Genomic DNA, 19,763 nt, shown 5'->3' with positions numbered 1-19,763 from the left:
GGTATAAGTATGTTACAAAATACATACAGGATCTACATGAGGAAATCCATAAAACTCTGGTTAAATAAAGAAGATCTAAATAAATGGAAAAATAGACCATGTAAGTGGATAGGAAACTAAATATTGTTCAGATGTAAATTCTTCCCAAGTTACCTATGAATTCAATGAAATCCCAGCCCAAATCCCTGCAAGTTATTTTGTGAAAATCAACAAACTGATTCTGAAATTTATTTGGAAAGGCACAAGACCAAGATTAGACAAAACAATATTAAAGAGAATCCATGAAGGTGGAGAACTGACTCTATCTGACTTTAAGATGACTATAAAGCTTCAGTAATCAAAATAACATGACATTTATGAAGTAATAGACAAATAGATTAATGGAACAAGAGAGATAGGTATTTGTGATAGGTTCACACAAATATTGTGAACTGTTTTTTGACACAGGAGCAATGGTGATACAGAGGAGAAAGAACACTTGGGCATTAATTCATATCCAAAAAAAATATGTTCTAGACATAGATCTGACAGTTTCCACAAAGATTAACATAAAATGAATGATAGATCTAAATGTGTAACTCAAAATTATATAGCTTCTGGAAGATGCTGTTACAGGAATAAAAAGAAAAGCCATGGACTGGACGAAAATGTCTGCAAGATAAAGGACTTCTATCCAAAATACAAAAAGAATTCTTAAAATTCAACAATAAGAAAACAAACAATTCAATTAAAAAATAAGCAACGACAGAAGATATGCAAATGTAAAATAGCTATGAAAAAATTCTCAACCTTTACCACGTTAATATTTATTATGATCATATAATTAGGGAATTGCAAATTAAAACAATGTGATAGTACTCTACATACTTATTATAAATGGCAAAAATTCAAAAAGATCGCAATACCAAATGCCAGTGAGTGTAGAGGATACAGAGCAACAGGGATTCTTATTGTTTGCTGATGGGAATGCAAAATCATGCAACCACTTGAAAAGAGGACTCCAAAATTTCTTGCTAAGATAAATATATAATACACTCTTATCATGCAATCTAGAAATCATCTCCTAGCTATTTACTAGGAAAATTTATGCCTGTTTTTCATAAACAAAAATATTTATAATACCTCTATAAAGCTGTAAGAAAACAACATATTTTTTAACAGGCCAATAGATAAACTTCACTATTATATATATATATATATATAATGGAATATCACTGAGCAATTAAAAAAATGATCTATCAAGCCATGAAAAGAAATAGAGTAACTTTAAATGCATATTTCTGAGTGAAAGAAGTCAATAATCAGAGAAGGCTGCATATTGTGTGATTCCAGCTATATGACAATCTGGGAAAGGCAGACTATAGAGATAATTAGAGAATCAGAAATTTGGGGGATTTGCTGAAAGTAGAAGAGGCATAAATAGATAAAGTACAGAGAATTTTTAGGGTGATAAAACTATTCTTTATGTATGCAATAGTGGATATATGACATTATGCTCTTGTTGAAACCCAGAAAACTGTACAACATAGAGTGATCCTTAATGTCAAGTATTTATTAATAATATATCAATGTTGGTTTATTAAATGCAAAAACATGTACTACACTAATGCAATATGTTAATAATAGGGAAAAAGCGATATATAAAATTCTGTATTATTTGGTCAATATTTCTATAAGTCTAAAACCATTCTAAAAAATAAAATATATTAATTTAAAAAGAAGGAGAACAATTGAAAAAGTTAAGAATGTTGGAGACCTGCAGAACAAAATAAAAACTATAATATATATGGCTAATAATGGTCATTTCAGAATTATTAATTAAAGTCCTTGGAAACATGCAAATGCCTATCAGTAAATTGTATAAATTATTATATCTATATTAATCAAATGAAACATCATATAGTAAAGAAAAGATAATATTAAATGCAACTGCATGGCTTAATATTACAGAAATAATTTTGAAAGTCAGACTCTAAAATAAAAATATTACCTACTGAATAATTCAATAGGCATAAAGTTTAAAAACTGCAAAATGAACTCTAACAGTTAACATAAAACTAAAGATTACCTTGAGTAGGGCAGTAAGTAGATCTAGAATTGGTGAAGGTCTTTAGGGTACTAATAATAGTCTTCATATTAATCTAGGTGACAGTTATACAAGTGTATTCACTTTGTAGAAATTAATTGGGTAGTAAACTCAAGTGCTGGGAAGATACAGATGGGTTTCTTCTACAGTGGTAGTAGGCATGTCAACTTGGAGGTTTCTACTATAACTAAATATATGTCTATTCTGTGATCCAGTAATTTTACTCCTAGTTGCATACCTGAGAGAAATAAATATATATGTCAAATAAAAGACTTGCTAAGGAATGTTCAAAGCAGCTTTATTCACAAATCCCCAAACTAGAAATAACAAAATACCTGTCAACAGGTGAAAAAAATAAACAAATAGGGGCTTATTCTCAGGTAACACGAAATAGTGGCACTCATTTACTGAAACACTACCCAGGAATTAAAAAAGATCAAACTATAGTACCTGTAGCAACATGCTCTACTTCACGAATGCAATACTGAGTGGAATAAGCCAGATACAAAAAGTCAAACAAATAAAACAAACTGATAGTCATGGTATATACAATGAAGGGAGTATAAACTGGCAAAGTACACAGTGAAAATCTATGAAATATCAGAAATATTCCTTATCTTTTTGGTGGTGGTTAAAGGGTTATGTATATGTACATATGTGTGTGTGTATATATATATATATATAATTACAAGATATACATTTAAAACTAGTATGCTGTATAGCCCTTACATATAGATTAGATGGATAGATAACGTAACATATATGTACTTCCATAAGATTTTACAGAAAAACACAAGCAAACTTTTTGGCCAACCCAATATTAGCGAGGGCAAGAGAAAGAGGGAAAGAGAGAGATTTCTGTTGGAATATAATTATTTTATGAACTAGACATAGAAGTGCAAAATAATATCATTAAGATGCCTGTTCACAAGAGATTCAATTTGATATTTTCTTAATAGTTGGTCAAATTTCTCCATGATAAGTAAGTTTGGAGATTTTTTTCCTAATTTTATTTAAAGAGTTTTTATGTTGTAGCAGGTTTTCCTCTGTTTATTAGTCAGGTGGATTACTATGTGTTTGGTTACATACTGAGTGTGAGGTATGGGAAGAAAATGTGAAGGAAACAAAAAAGAAAACCTAAGAAAAGCAGAAAAGTTTAATACAACAAAACTTATAAGTTGTGGGTTCAGCTCAGTTCAGTTCAGTTGCTCAGTTGTGTCCAACTCTTTGCAACCCCATGGACTGCAGCACATCAGGCCTCCCTGTCCATCACCAACTCTCGGAGTTCACCCAAATTCAAGTCCCTTGAGTCAGTGATGCCATCCAACCATGTCATCCTCTGTCCTCCCCTTCTCTTCCCACCTTCAATTTTTCCCAGCATCAGGGTCTTTTCAAATGAGTCAGCTCTTTGCATCAGGTGACCCAAGTTTTGGAGTTTCAGCTTCAGCATCAGTCTTTCCAATGATATTCAGGACTTATTTTCTTTAGGATGGACTGGTTGGATCTCCTTGCAGTCCAAGGGACTCTCAAGAATATTCTCCAACACCACAGTTCAAAATCATCAATTCTTTGGCACTCAGTTTTCTTTATAGTCCAACTCTCACATCCATACACGACTACTGGAAAAACCATAGCTTTGACTAGACAGATCTTTGTTGGCAAAGCAATGTCTCTGCTTTTTAATAGGCTGTCTACATTGGTCATTACTTTTTTTCCAAGGAGCAAGTGTCTTTTAGTTTCCTGGCTACAGTCATCATCTGCAGTGATTTTGGAGCCCCCAAAATTAAAGTCTGCCACTGTTTCCACTGTTTCCCCATCTATTTGCCATGAAGTGATGGGGCTGGATGCCATGATCTTTGTTTTCTGACTGTTGAGTTTTAAGCCCACTTTTTCACTCTCTTTCACTTTCATCAAGAGGCTTTTAGTTCTTCTTCACTTTCTGCCATAGTTGTGGGTTAGGGTATTTTTTTAAACATTTCATTACAATTTGCTTGATTTTCCTAAAAATCAGTGTGTGGCTTTTAAAAACTATTCTCAAAGCATTAAGAATATTAAAATAATGCCACTTGAAAATCACAAAAAAATTCAAACACCTTTGCATAAATTGATTGAGACATTATAAGAGATCTACTCAGAAAACTACAATATGTTTTGAAGAAAATAAGAGAATATCTAAATGCATTGGGACACTCAATGTTGTAAAGATACCAAATCTTACCAACTGATCCATAGAAAAGTACATTCCCAATAAAAATTTCTGCAGATTTTCTATTGTATGGAAGTTGATAAGTTGGTTCCAAAGTTTATATGGACATGGAAAGAGACAAGCATAGCCAAGGCTGTTTCAAAGAATAACAAAGCTTGGTACATTGCCAGGTATCAACACCTATTAGAAGCGTTTACTATTGGTATAAGATCAAGCAAATTGACCTTTGGAACAGAGTGGATAACACAAATAAACCCAGTCATGTATGGTCACTTGATCTATTTTGGGAAAGTAAAATTAAAGGACACCTTTCCACATATTTAGTTCAGTTCAGTTCAGTCACTCAGTCGTGTCTGACTCTTGCAAACCCCGTGGACTGCAGCATGCCAGGCTTCCCTGTCTATCACCAGCTCCTGGAGCTTACTGAAACCCAAGTCTATTGAGTCGGTGGTGCTATCCAACCATCCCATCCTCTGTCATCCCCTTCTCCTCTAGCCTTCAATCTTTCCCAGCATCAGAATCTTTTCAAATGAGTCAGTTCTTCGAATCAGGTGGCCAAAGTATTGGTGTTTCAGCTTCAGCATTAGTCCTTCCAATGAATATTCAGGACTGATTTCCTTTAGGATAGACTGGTTGGATCTCCTCGCAGTCCAATGGACCCTCAGGAGGTCTAGTATTCCCATATCTTTAAGAATTTTTCAGTTTGTTGTGATCCACGCAGTCAAAGGCTTTGGCATAGTCAATAAAGATCTTCCAAACCCAAGGATAGAACCCAGGTCTCCCACATTGCAGGTGGATTCTTTACCAGTTGAGCCACAATGGAAATCCAAGATTACTGGAGTGGGTAGCCTATCCCTTCACCAGGGGATCTTTCTGACCCCGGAATTGAACCAGGGTCTCCTGCATTGCAGGTGGATTCTGTACCAACTGAGCTATCTGGGTAGCCCAAATGAAAGTGAAAGTTGCTCAGTCCTTTCTGACTCTTTGTGACCCCATGGAGTGTAGTCCACACAGCTCTCCAGCAGATCTTCCCAACCCAGGAATTGAACTGGGGGTCTCCTGCATTGCAGGCAGATTCTTCATCAACTGAGCTATCAGGGAAGCCCCCTCCCTCCTTTCCATATATGGTTCTGGGTCAAACAGAAAGCCATAAAGGAAAAATAGCTCTCTGAATTCCTACTACACATGGTACACAAACATAAATTCCAGATGAATTTCAGATCTAAATGTGTAAGATAAGCAAGAAAGTTTTAAAAGATAGCATAAAAGATCTGTGAATTTGAAATAAGATTTCATAAACAGTATACAAGGAAAGTGGCATTCATGCTGGAAAAAAAATGAAAAAAAAAAGGAAATTATTAAAATGAAGGAATTTTTTCCATCTAAAGTCTACATTAATAGAATAAAAGTCCTAGCTGCAGAGTGAAAGAGGATATCTAAAATGTATATGTCAAAAAACATAATGTATACAGTGTTTGTAATCCTATTATAAGGTCTAAATAAAGGATTAAAGTTTTCCTATAAATCGTATAAATCTTCCCAGGTTGCTCAATGGTAGAGTCTGAGAATGCTGGAGACACAGGAGATGAGGGTTCAATCCCTGGGTCAGGAGGATCCCCTGGAGAAGGAAATGGCAACTCACTCCAGTATTTCTTCCTTGGAAAACACCATGGACTGAAGAGCCTGGTGGTGAAGAGCCTTTGAATCACAAAGAGTTGAACACAACCTGGCAACTGAGCACACATACACATAAATCTTGTAAGTCAACGAAAAGAAAATCTAGCAAAAGAGTGGACAAAGGATTTCAAATAACACTTCACAATTTAGAGCTTACAGCATAGAAAAGAGATACTTCCCACTGCCAACCACATATTAATACTAAAGTATTAAGGATGCTTTTAAAATCAATGATCATATGGCACCATTTTTTTCCTTTAAAAAAAAAAACTAAAAGTATACTTGATTTGTAATATTGTGCTACTTTCTTCTATATAGCAAAGTGTCCAGTTATACATATACATACATTCTTCTTCATATTCTTTCCATTATGGCATATTAGAAGTTTGGTTCTAGCTCCCTATGCTATACCGTAGGATCTTGTGTATCCATTCTATATGTAATAATTTGTATCTAATAACCTCAACTCCCAGTCCATCTCCCCGCCCCCCCCCACATCCTTCTTGTCAATCTTTAGTCTGTTTTCTATGTCTTTGAGTCTGTTTCTGTTTTGTCAGTTCAGTTCAGTCGCTCAGTCATGTCTGACTCTTTGTGACCCCATGGACTGCAGCACGCTAGGCCTTCCTGTCCATAACCAACTTGCAGAATTTACTCAAACTCATGTCCATTGAGTTGGTGATGCAATCCAACAATATCAACCTCTGTCTTCCCCTTCTCTTCCCGCCTTCAATCTTTCTCAGCACCACAGTCTTTTCAACTGAGTCAGCTCTTCGAATCAGGTGGCCAAAGTATTGGAGTTTCAGCTTCAGTATCAGTCCTTCCAATGAATATTCAGGACTGATTTCCTTTAGGATGGACTGGTTGGATCTCTTGCAGTCCAAGGGACTCTCAAGAGTCTTCTCCAACAGCACAGTTCAAAAGCATCAATTCTTTGGCGCTCAGCTTTCTTTATAGTCCAACTCTCACATCCGTACATGACTCTCAGAAAAACCATAGCTGTGACTAGATGGACCTTTGTTGGCAAAGTAATGTCCCTGCTTTTTAATATGCTATCTAGATTGGTAATAGCTTTTCTTTCAAGGAGCAAGTGTCTTTTAATATCATGGCTGCAGTCACCATCTGCAGTGATTTGGGGCCCCCCAAAAATAAAGACTGCCACTCTTTCTACTGTTTCCCCATCTATTGGCCATGAAGTGATGGGACTGGATGCCATCATCTTAGTTTTCTGAATGTTGAGCGTTAAGCCAACTTTTTCACTCTCCTCTTTCACTTTCGTCAAAAGCTCTTTAGTTCTTCTTCCCTTTCTGCCATAAGGGTGGTGTCATCTGCATATCTGAGGTTATTGATGTTTCTCCCAGCAATCTTAATTCCAGGTTGTGCTTCATCCAGCCCAGCATGTCTCATGATGTACTCTGTATATAAGTTAAATAAGCAGGGTGACAATATACAGCCTTCAGGTATTCCTTTTCCTATTTGGAACCAGTCTGTTCCATGTCCAGTTCTGACTGTTGCTTTCTGACCTGCATGCAGATTTCTCAAGAGGCAGGTCAAGTGGTCTGGTATTCCCATATCTTTCAGAATTTTCCACAGTTTATTGTGATCCATAGAGTCAAAGACTTTGGCATAGTCAATAAAGCAGAAATAGATGTTTTACTGGAACTCTCTTAATTTTTCGATGATCCAGGGGATGTTGGCAATTTGATCTCTAGTTCTTCTGCATTTTCTAAAACCAGCTTGAACATCTGGATGTTCATGGTTCACGTAACTGGCTTGGAGAATTTTGAGCATGTGAGTTTCAGCTTTACTAGCATGTGAGATGAGTGCAATTTTGTGGTAGTTAGAGCATTCTTTGGCATTGCCTTATTTTCGGATTGGGACGAAAACTGGCTTTTTCCAGTCCTGTGGCCAGTGCTGAGTTTTCCAAATTTGCTGGCATATTTAGTGCAGCACTTTCACAGCATCATCTTTCAGGATTTGAAATAGCTCAATTGGAATTCCATCACCTCCACTAGCTTTGTTCGTAGTGATGCTTCCTAAGGCCCACTTGACTTTGCATTCCAGGATGTCTGGTTATAGGTGAGTGATCACACCATTGTGATTATCTGGATCATGAAGATCTTTTTGTACAGTTCTTCTGTGTATTCTTGCCACCTCTTCTTAATATCTTCTGCTTCTGTTAGGTCCATACCATTTCTGTCCTTTATTGAGCCCATCTTTGCATGAAATGTCCCCTTGGTATCTCTAATTTTCTTGAAGAGATCTCTAGTCTTTCCCATTCTATTGTTTTCCTCTATTTCTTTGCACTGATCACTGAGGAAGGTTTTCTTATCTCTCCTTGCTATTCTTTGGAACTCTGCGTTCAAATGGGTATATCTGTCCTTTCCTCCTTTGCCTTTAGTTTCTTTTCTTTTGTCAGCTATTTGTAAGGTCTGCTCAGACAGCCATTTTGCTTTTTTGAATTTCTTTTTCTTGGGAATGGTCTTGACCCCTGTCTCCTGTACAATGTCACACACCTTCGTCCATAGTTCACCAGGCACTCTGTCTATCAGATCTGGCCCCTTAAATTTATTTCTCACTTCCACCATATAATCATAAGGTATTTGATTTAGGTCATACCTGAATGGTCTAGTGGTTTTCCCTAGTTTCTTCAGTTTAAGTCTGAATTTGCCAATAAGGGGTTCTATTTTGTAGATAGGTACATTTGTGCCATATTTAAGATTTCACATATAAGTGATACATGGTATTTGTCTTTCTCTTTCTGATTTAATTTACTTAGTATAATAATCTCTAAGTGCATCTATGTTGATGGAAATGACACCATTTTAAAAATAAAACTTCAGAGAGTATGTTTCTCCTATACAAACAAAACAGTCTGTTGTTAGTCTTCTGGACTCCTGTTTAGTATATTTCTTTTATTTTCCCATTGTCTGTTTTTCCTTATTCTTTCCCTTTCCCATTGCATAAGAGAACAGTATTCATAAAGGAATTTCTATACATCTCATGTGATGTTCATCCTTGAGTAGTTAGTTTTCTCATCTTCATTGTGTAGTCTAAAGAAACCAGATTTTCAGTAAGGGTTGCTTACTTGACCTGGACCTTGTGGGAAGTAAGGGGGAAATTTTGTTCCTCTTGACTCTAAGAAATCTTGCAATGTTGATGGCCCTGCCCTGCTGCAACTCATAACAATGTTATGCACTTACAGGAAAAATAGCATTCATTGTGTTTAACACTTTGCATACATTATTTCTTTAATTTTCATGATATCTAAGTAGTGAGTACAAACATGATCCCCTTACAAGTACAAGAAACAAAAGAAAAATCTCTTTTTCTTACATAAGTGTCTGTATGTATTGGTATCATTATACATGCATGTATCAGTATCTTTCTGCATTTATAAACTTATACAGGCATACCTTGGAGATATTGTGGGTTTGGCTCCAAACCACCACTATATAGCAAGTATCACGATAAAGCAAGTCACATTAATTTTAGGTTTTTCAGTGTATATGCAAGTCATGTTTATACTACACTGTAACCTATTAAGTGTACAAATGGCATTATATCTAAAAAACAATGCACATACCTTAATTAAAAACACTTTATTGGTAAGAATGCTGTCATTTGAGGCTTCATTGAGTATTAATCACCTTTTTGAAATAGTAACATCAAATATCATTGGCCACAGACACCATAACAAACATAATAATGAAAAAGTTGAAATATTGTGAGAATTACCAAAATGGGACACAGACACATGTACAAACAATTGCTGTGGAGGAGAAACCATGCCAAAAGAACTGCTTGGTGCAGGGTTGCCACAAAACATCAACTAATTAAAAAAAAAAAAAAAGGGAGAGAGAGAAGACAAAAAAATACAGTATCTACAAAGCATAGTAAAGCAAAGCACAATAAAATGAGGTAAGGTTGTATATATATGAAAGAAATCTCCTTTTTCAAGTTAATTTTGTATTTCTGACTTGTATTATATTAATAGCTCCTGATGGTTTGGAAAATAAAATTAGAAACAAAATCTTCTGTTACCCCAGAAAACCTCTCCTTAAAGGTAGTTAAGAAAGAAAACAGTTTTATTATCAAGTAAGCCCAGGTGGTGCTCATGGTAAAGAACCCACCTGCCAGTGCAAGAGACATAAGAGACATGGGTTCAATCCCTAGGTTGGGAAGATTCCCTGGAGTAGGAAATGGCAACCTCCTCCAGTATCCTTGCCTGGAGAATCCCCATGGACAGAGGGACCTGGAGGGCTCCATGGGGAGTCCATGGGGTCAAAAAGAGTTGGGTATGACTGAAGTGACTGAGCATGCAAGCATTAAACCAGAATATGACCTATACCATAGGCAATCTGCTAAAAAGATCACAGAGACAAAAGTTTCACCCTTTTATAACTTTAGCAGCTAAAACTTATTACATATGTATTTTCAAGATAAACAATAACTAGTCTTCACGTAGAAGAACTTGACAGCAACATTGGTCACACATAGTTCATCCTAAAATGAACTGGAGTGATCATATGCATTAGTTAATTGACTTTATTAAAAAGAAAAATGAACTTCTCAGATTGTTATTAGAGGAGAGGCCTACTGAAGATAGGTTCCTACTCCTCATAGAAACTGGGATATATGGGCTCTTTCTCCAAAATGACATTTCAAAGAGGTGGTTCCCAAGTTCTTGAGAAAAATATTCCTGGTCTTAAAGCTGGCAAGAGGTTTACTTTGCTTTTCAAAAGATTTACCTTCAGTTCAAAAAGACAGAAAAGAACTTACAATTGTAAGTTTTCTAAAATAAATGCTCTAGGGAAGGGGGGTATCCCTTTCTCTTTTTTCTTTTTAAATTTGTATTTACCCTTATATTGTTTACATTCTATAGTATGTAATTTACCATAGATTATATATTGTTACACTAATTGTTTAGTTTACATCTTCTGTCCCAACTAGATTACATCTTTTTGGCAATGTAGTCTTGAATTACAAAATTAATGTTTTGATGAATTTTATTGAGAATTATGGGAGACTAAACAGGTAAGATATGAGAGATTTCTATCCTTGGAATATCAAAGTATGTAAAAAGCTAGCTAGAGTGAAACAGTTTGCTAACCGTGGAGGTAGGGGTCATTGGGGTAGGCTGGAAAGTATTTTTTCAGTCAAGAAGATATCTGAATATAGAAGAGGAGAGGCAAAACTAAAGAATGTATTACACAGTGAGTATATGCAAAGACTGAATAACAGTAGCCAGTAATCATGATGAGAAAGTATTAGCCAAACAATTTATTGAAATGTATCTTTGTGAAGAATAGAAACTGCATAAGATGAAGAGAAAGAAAAATTATGAGCTTCTTTATTTGAAAATGACTTTAAAAAGTACATTAACTAGAATATCACACTGATCCTGAAATCCATGGAAATTTATTTCAAATTTCCAAAGAATCAGGTATCTTTGAAGATTCAAAACAACAGTTATCAAGGCTGCATTCTATACATTCCAAGGTGTATGAAGAAATGCATGTTGTTCAATAAGCATGTAATTGTAATACTCCCATTTACAGGTGTCAACCATAAATTGGCATTTGCCAAGAACATTGCCAGAAATCAAGCTATAAGGGCATTTGCCATCTGTCTCTGCAGCTGTTAACCTTCAATGCCCCCTGAAGGAGTTCAGGGTGGAGTAAGGCACTTTGTGCTCCAGGGAATCTGGTGGGACAGGTCTTTAGATAGCTGGATATTTATAGGAACTGATTTCATGATTCCATTTCTTATATCTCCTTGTACCTAGAAAAGCACTAAATCCCTTCATGATGACATCAGATCCTTGTGACTAGTAACCTTCTGTAAAATGAGTGCTTGATTGTATTGAACTCCCCCTTCATGAAATTTGGAAACTCAGCAGTGGCGACAAGACTGGAAAAGGTCAGTTTTCATTCCAATACCAAAGAAAGGTAATGCCAAAGAATGTTCAAGCTACCGCACAATTGTACTTATCTCACACACTATGAAAGTAATGCTCAAAATTCTCCAAGCCAGACTTCAGCAGTACGTGAACCATGAACTTCCAGATGTTCAAACTGGATTTAGAAAAGGCAGAGGAACCAGAGATCAAATTTGCTAACAATTTTTAGTTTACAGCAAGTGTTTCATAAAAATACTCAAACTGGAACATTAATAATCTTTGAAATCCAACTAAATGTTTGCTACTTGTTCCTGACTTTTCATTCTATTTCCCTCAGATATGTTATTCCTTAGGTATAAGAAAATGGAAATACAAATGAGATGTGAGCAGATATATTATGGAGAACTTATGGATTATATCAGCCAACTGTTTAAACACATTAACATACTATTGTTTGATGACATCACGTAGAAACCAAATCGTGTTAATAAGTGAAAATACAATAGGACATTAAAAAGATTAGCTGACTGATAAGTACAGTTTTCTGTTTTGCAGTCCTTGAAGGGGAATATAATGAAAATGAAAACATGAAACTCTAGAAATGTCACTGAGACATTCTACAGCGTTTAAAACAAACTCTACAGAAACTGAAGAAAATTGGGCAAGACAAATCAAGATAGCATGAACACATATTAAATACTGCAGCTTAATGTTCCACATTTAGTTATTTAATTTTAGTTAAGACTAAAGGCCAGAGGAAGGGGTTTACAGCCTATACAGAATAAGGGTAAAAATTAATTCTTCTGATTGCCCCCTGATGAATAATATATATTTTTTATTAAAATAAGCTCATTGATGACAATGAGACAAAGAATGGTTTTAAATATTAGGAGTAAAAAAATGAGTGTTTATGGTCTATGTCACCAGGGATGCCCTGAAAGAAATGAATCTACCATCAAAATCACAAAATGAAACAGATATAACTGTTAAAGCCGGGGTGGGGGGTAGTTGCTGGTAATTACTGAATCATTTTTTGTTAGTCTAAAAATAATCTTCTCAATCACGGGTATGGAAGTTCTAAACTCTAAATATTTTTAATAAAGAGATATATGACAAAGTCAAAGAGAGGCAATGCAGCAATACAAATTAAAATGAGTAAGGACTCAAGAAATAAAAGAATGTAAAAAGAACAGAAGATTAAACAGTATAGCATTATCTCAGTGTGCTATTTTAAACCAAGCACAATGTTTAACTAAAAAGAAAAAAAAATCAAATCCATCTTCTCCAGTGTAGGATGATAAAGCAGATCAAGAAATGTTTGTAAAGATAAGATTGGCCTTGAAAAGACTAGAGGAGTGCTCAAGGGGGATTTCTCACATTCTAACACTGACTAGAATACAAATGGCTAAACTAGTTAAGAATAAGAGACTTTCATATCCAAAGAATGAATTGTCTCCATGCAGAAATGTGTAAATGAGCAAAAAAGATGGCTTTAGGAGATGAACCTATGAAATTCCAAACAGCTTATTCTTGGTGAGGAAAACAGACATATGTTGCCCTTTCATGCCCTGAATTATGATTCCATGGAACCTTTAAATGTTCTCTCAGTCCAAAAATATTTGAAAGGCAGTTTATAAATGCTTACAGCCTCAGTTCAAAACATTTTGAGCAAAATCCTCAGGATTTGAAACTCCCTTTATGGTTAAGGCCTACTTATCTTTGATCATCGTGATTTAGAGGAAGACCAGTGCTTTTTAAAAACCATTAAATCAACTCCCGTTCTCTCAGACTGCATGTCAAATGCTATAATGAATACAGCAAAATAAAAGACTTTTATGAACATTTTATGTTTCTATTTTAAGATAAGCTTTATTATAGATTAGTTTTATATAAACCAGTTAAATTAATACAGATAATTATGAAGTTTTAATCAACTTTCATATAGTAGGCTCCCATTGTTATACCTCTCACCAAAGATGTATTACAAAATGCAAAATAAATAAATTCAAATGACAAATTGCTTATATTTGTTTCTAAATCACAAATAGAAATGTATTTAGGAGGTATGTGCTTTGCTCAATACCTATATCCCTCAAACTCCCTTGCAGATAGATGTGGCCTTAAGTTGATGTTACCAGGAAGGGTGTTTAAGTAGCTATTATTTGTGTTTTTTGCTCACATTTCAGGAAATTCATGTATATGTGGTGGATTCATTTTGATATTTGGCAAAACTAATACAATTATGTAAAGTTTAAAAATAAAATAAAATTAATTAAAAAAAAAAAAAAAAGGAAATTCAATTCCTAACTGACATGACACCATAGCATGGGTTGGCAAAATATGGTCAAGGGCCATGTCTGGCCAAGCTCCTGTTTTGTGAATGAAGTAACGTTACAGCACATTCCACCCCCTTTCTTAAACAGGTCTGTAGATGCTTTCAAGCTGTAATGGCAGAGTTGCAACTGAGACCATGTGGCCACAAACTTTAAATTATTTACTATCTTCTTTTTTACCAAAACAAAACAAAAATTGTTTTCTGACCCTTGCTCTAGAGAGCCTCTCACACATAAACAAAGGAGAAATGTTTATAGAGACCATCAAATGTTTGCAATTGTCATATCTTACCTTCTGTTTGTCCTGACCAAATTTAGTCAGGCTTCTCTCCTTCCTCCAGGTCATTGAATTTTCATATTCTCAAGTATAAGAAAGTTCCAAGAAAGTGGAATGTGTCCCTCCTCTCAGCTTCTACTGGGAATCAACTGTTTAAGGCAAGACCTTTTCCTTTAGTAGACTCATTGGTCACTTCCCTTTATCTATCCAGCTTCCCCTTAAGAGTCTAAGAATCTTTGCTTGCCCTTCCTTTATCCTAAAAACCAAAGAGTTTTTCCTGTTTGACTGTGAGATGAGATATTTCTGAGATTGGAGCATTCTCCCTATTACCGTAGTATTTCTTCTGAATAAAACCTCTCTCTAAATCTGGGTTTGTTTTTAATTTGACAGCTTCTGGTGTCACAATATGGGTGGAGAGCTGACCACTGCTTACACACTGCAGTCTTTACCCTGGTGTTCTTGCTGACATCTCAGACCTCTGTGTCCTTCATGGCTAGGAGACTCTGGTGAGTTGCAACTCCTAATCCAGTGTTCTGGACATTTTTCTGTATTAGCATAGTTGGGATGCTTTAATTCTATTAAACTGACTTCTTTCTATCCTTCTCTATTTGAGCAAGACTTCTCATGGCTCTTTTTTGTTTCAGTGAGAATCTTACTGGACAGAAGTCTTCTTGGTTCTTTTTCAGTGAGAATTTACAACTTGACTCTCTAGAGGGAAATTTTCAGCCATTTTATGATGCCTCTCTGCTTTTCCTGATTCCTTTCTCAGGGGTTAAACAGATTGGAGCTTTCAGCTCCTCCAGAAAGGTTGCAAGAGGGACTCTGACTACCAAATGAAAACTGTGCATAAAACTGATTTATTATTACTTTCCTCCTTTCTCTACTTGATCCTGTTACCCCGTGGATAACTTTTAATCTACTGAGATTGAGGATAGATTAATTTCAGCTCATTATCTGCTTGACCACTGTGGCACTGATTTTGCTCAATACCTTCAAAAATGGCAGTTTTACTAAGGATAACTTGGAGTTGCAAAGCCACTCTGGGGCTTGAAAACCTCCCTCATTTAGTCCACCTTTAGGGAGCTATTGAATCCTGGGTGTCTAGAATATGCTTTAAATAATGGTCTGCTTCCTTTTTATTTGATATGAAGAAGCCAAAAACTACCCTCAAGTCAAATGCCAGTCAAGGTCTTCAACAATCTCAATTTATATTATTGAAAGCTGTGCTACTCAATCTCTTGAGGATACTTGTTTTCTTCCTATGCTATTCCTTTTACCCCTAGCTCTAAGAAAGCCTTGTTTTCAACATTTTCCACTCCTTTCTCTTCTGCTCTTCTGTTTGTCCCAGTCTCTCCTACAGCCTTGTTCGTGTCTCATTTGTATTTATTCTCTATCCCTGGACCCCATCCCAGACTTGCTAACTTCTCAGTTACCCATAGTGTCCTGGGACTTTATTCTTGCTCCTCCAATGTTAAGATTCCAAGGACAAGAAACTACAGGGATCAAATTACTTCCTCTCCAGCAGATTATTTTTTAACACTTGCTTCAATCTGGCCTGTATGTGAAAATGGAAGATTTTCCTGATCATGTAGAAATAGAGAAAAAATTCCTACACACTTAAGGTCAATCTTAGGGACATACTCTAGGGACCCTCAGATCTCTATCAGTTGACTCAATTCCTTTTAGATTCTGGAGACACCTCTTTATGGTTTGAAAAATCAAAATCAGTCAAACTTAATGAAGATTTACAGAGAAATCAAAATACCCCTGAGGCCTATAACAAAAATAAGGAAATTGGAGAAAAGCTGTTAGATGCTTAGAAAAGCTGTTAGATGCTTATCTAGAAATCTTGTTTAGGTCTAACTCTAGATAACCACAGGGAATATGCTTTGGTTGTCAGCTTTATCAATGGACTCCATGCAGAACTGAGAGAGGCTATTCAAAGACATCACATTAATTGGTAAAGTGTCCTTTTTCTCTGAAATCCAAGCTTTAACACAGCATCATGATAATATACAGGCATATTTCATTTTATTGGCAGGTAGATATCGTATATTTTAGAAATTGAAGGTTGTAGCAACCCTGTTTCGAGTTAAGTTTATTGATGCCATTTTCTCAACAGCATTATCTCACTTTGTGTCACATTTTGGTAATTCTAGTGATGTTTCAAACCTTTTCATTATTATTATATTTGTTATACTGATCTCTGATCTGTGATCTTTGATGTTATCACTGTAATGTTTTGGGGTAAGAAGAACTGAACCCATATAAGACAGTGAACTTAATCCATAAATGCTGTGTATGTTCTGACTGTTCCACTGACTGGCTGCTCCCCTATCTCTCCCTCTCCTTGGGCCTTCCTATTCCCTGAGAACAACGATATTGAATCCTATAGTGGGAAGGAAGGAAGGGAGGGAAAGGAAGAGTTGCATGTCTGTCACTTTAAATCAAAAGCCAGAAGTGAGTAAGCTTATTGAGGTGCACATTTCAAAAACTACAGCAGGCAAAAAGCTAGTTCTCCTGAACCAACAGGTTAGCTAAGTTGTAGATGCAAAGGAAAAGTTCTTGAACAGAATTCACAGTACTATTCCAGTAAACACATGAATAATAAGAAAGTGAAACAGCCCTACTGTTGATATAGAGGAAGTTTTAGCAATCTTCATAGATCAAATCAGCTGCTGCTGCTGCTAAGTCGCTTCAGTCGTGTCTGACCCTGTGCGACTCCATAGACAGAAGCCCACCAGGCTCCTCTGTCCCTGGGATTCTCCAGGCAAGAAGGGTTGCCATTTCCTTCTCCAATGCATGAGAGTGAAAAGTGAAAGTAAAGTCTCAGTTGTGCCCAACTCTTCACGACCCCATGGACTGTAGCCTACTAGGCTCCTCTGTCCATGGGGTTTTCCAGGCAAGAGTACTGGAGTGGGTTGCCATTTCCTTTTCCACAAACCAGCTGTAGCATTTCTTTAAGTCTAAGCCTAATCTTCAACAATGGACTTCAGACTTTCCAGGTAGAGCCATGGTTAAAAAAAAAAACCCACCTGCCAATGCAGGAGGTGGAAGAAACATAGGTTCCATCCCTGGGTCGGGAAGATCCCCTAGAGTAGGAAATGGAAACTGAGCCCACGGTTTTTGCCTGAAAAATTCCATGAACAGGGAAGCCTGGTGGACTACAGTCCATGGGGTTTCAAAGAGTTGGACATGACTGAGCATGTATGAACAATCTTCAGCAAGGCTGAATGAGGTGTGGAAGCTGGTAGAGATTGGTTTATGAGGTTAAGGGACGAAGACATCTCCATAACAAAAAAGCAAAATGTGAAGCAGCAAATGCTGATATAGAAGCTGCAGTAAGTTATCCAAAAGATCTAGCTAAGAAAAGTAATTACGCTGTCTACCTAAACAGCAGATTTTCAGTGTAGATAAAACAGCCTTCTATTGGAAGAAGATGCCATCTAGGACTTTCATAGCTAGAGAGGAAAAGTCAATGCCTGTCTTTAACATTTCAAAGCTGACTCTGGTTAGGGGCTAAAGGATCTGATGACTTTAAGTGGAAGCTCATTTACCATTCAAAAAATCCTACAATCTTAAAAATTTGGCCAAATCCACTCTTCTGTACTCTAACAAGTGGAATAACAAAGATCGGATGACAGCACATCTGTTTATGACATTTTACTAAATATTTTAAGCCCACTGTGGAGACCTACTATCCAGAAAAAAAGTTCTTTCAAAATATTTTTGCTTATTGATAATACTTTGGCCACCTGATGCAAACATCAACTCATTGGAAAAGACCCTGATGCTGGGAAATATTGAAGGCAAAAGGAAGAGGGGGTGGCAGAAGATGAATTGGTTAGATAGCATCACCAAATCAATGAACTTGAATCTGAGCAAACTCCAAGGGATAGTGAAGGGCAAGAAAGCTTGGCGTGCTGCAGTCCAAGGGGTCGCATACAGTACATGACTTAGTGACTGAACAACAACAATAATTGATAATGCACCTGGTCACCCAAGAACTCTGAAGGAGATGTAAGTGAGATTCATGTTGTTTTCATGCTTTCTAACACAACATCCATTCTGCAGACTATGGATCAAGGAGTAATTTTGACTATTAAGTCTTATTATTTAAGAAATGAATTTTTGTAAGTCTCTAGCTGCGGAGAAGGCCATGGCTCCCCACTCCAGTACTCTTGCCTGGAAAGTCCCATGGATGAAGGAGCCTGGTAGGCTCCAGTCCATGGGGTCACAAAGAGTCGGACACGACTGAGCGACTTCACTTTCACTTTTCACTTTCATGCATTGGAGAAGGAAATGGCAACCCACTCCAGTGTTCTTGCCTGGAGAATCCCAGGGACGGGGATGGGGCCATCTATGGGGTCACACAGAGTCGGACACGACTGAAGTGACTTAGCAGCAGCAGCTTTCATAGAGTGGGTCCTCTGATGAGATATCATTAAGAACATGTGTGACTCGTGGGATGAAGCTGAAATAACAACATTAACAGGAGTTTGGAAGAAGTGGACTCCAACCGTCATGGATGACTTTGAGGGGTTCAAGACTGCAGTGGAGGAAGCAATTGTACCTGTGGTGGAAACAGCAAGAGAACTAATCTTAACTTATCATAAAACTTTAACTGATAAGGAGTTGATTCTTATGGATGAGCAAAGAAAACAGATTCTTGAGATGGAAACTACTCCTGGTGAAGATACTTTGAAGATTGTTAATAAGACAATGAAGCTTTAGATATACATAAACTAAGTTAATAAAGCAGTGGTAGAGTTTGAGGATTGACTTTAATTTTGAAAGAAGTTCTATTGTGGGAAAAATGCTATCAAATAGTATTGCATGCTACAGAGAAATCATCTGTGAAAGAAAGAATCAATCTATGAGTCAAATTTCATTGTGGTCTTATTTTAGTAAATTGCCGTAACTGCCCCAGCCTTTGAAAACCACCTTACGGATCAGTCCACAGCCATCAACACTGAAGAAAGACCATCTACCAGCAAAAAAAAAAAAAAAAATTGTCTTGCTGAAAGTTCAAATGATTGCTAGCATTTTTTAGCAATAAATTGTTTTTTAATTATAGTATATATATTGCTTTTTTTTTTTTAGACATAATGCCATTGTACACTTAAGAGACTACAGTGTAGTATAAATATAACTTTTACATGCACTGGGAAACCAGATTTGTTTGACTCACTTGATTGTGATATTTGCTTTATTGTGATAGTCTAAAATGAAATCTGTAATATCTCTGAGGTATGCCTGTACAGGCTAACAAAACTAAGCGTACA

At 36.3% G+C, this 19,763-nt stretch overlaps 2 pseudogenes; both read left to right on the top strand.

The window, feature by feature from the left end:
- Positions 1–18,615, top strand: part of LOC139185951 (tigger transposable element-derived protein 1-like) — a 34,282-nt pseudogene extending 15,667 nt beyond the window's left edge.
- Positions 18,616–18,679: 64 nt separating this feature from the next.
- On the top strand, positions 18,680–19,531 carry LOC139185950 (tigger transposable element-derived protein 1-like; annotated as a pseudogene).
- The last annotated feature ends 232 nt before the right edge of the window (positions 19,532–19,763 follow it).

The sequence above is a fragment of the Bos indicus genome, chromosome 11 (assembly GCF_029378745.1).
Source record: "Bos indicus isolate NIAB-ARS_2022 breed Sahiwal x Tharparkar chromosome 11, NIAB-ARS_B.indTharparkar_mat_pri_1.0, whole genome shotgun sequence".
NCBI lineage: Eukaryota > Metazoa > Chordata > Mammalia > Artiodactyla > Bovidae > Bos > Bos indicus.
Note: the sequence above shows the minus strand (reverse complement) of the source record. Positions and strands in the feature narration are given on the sequence as shown.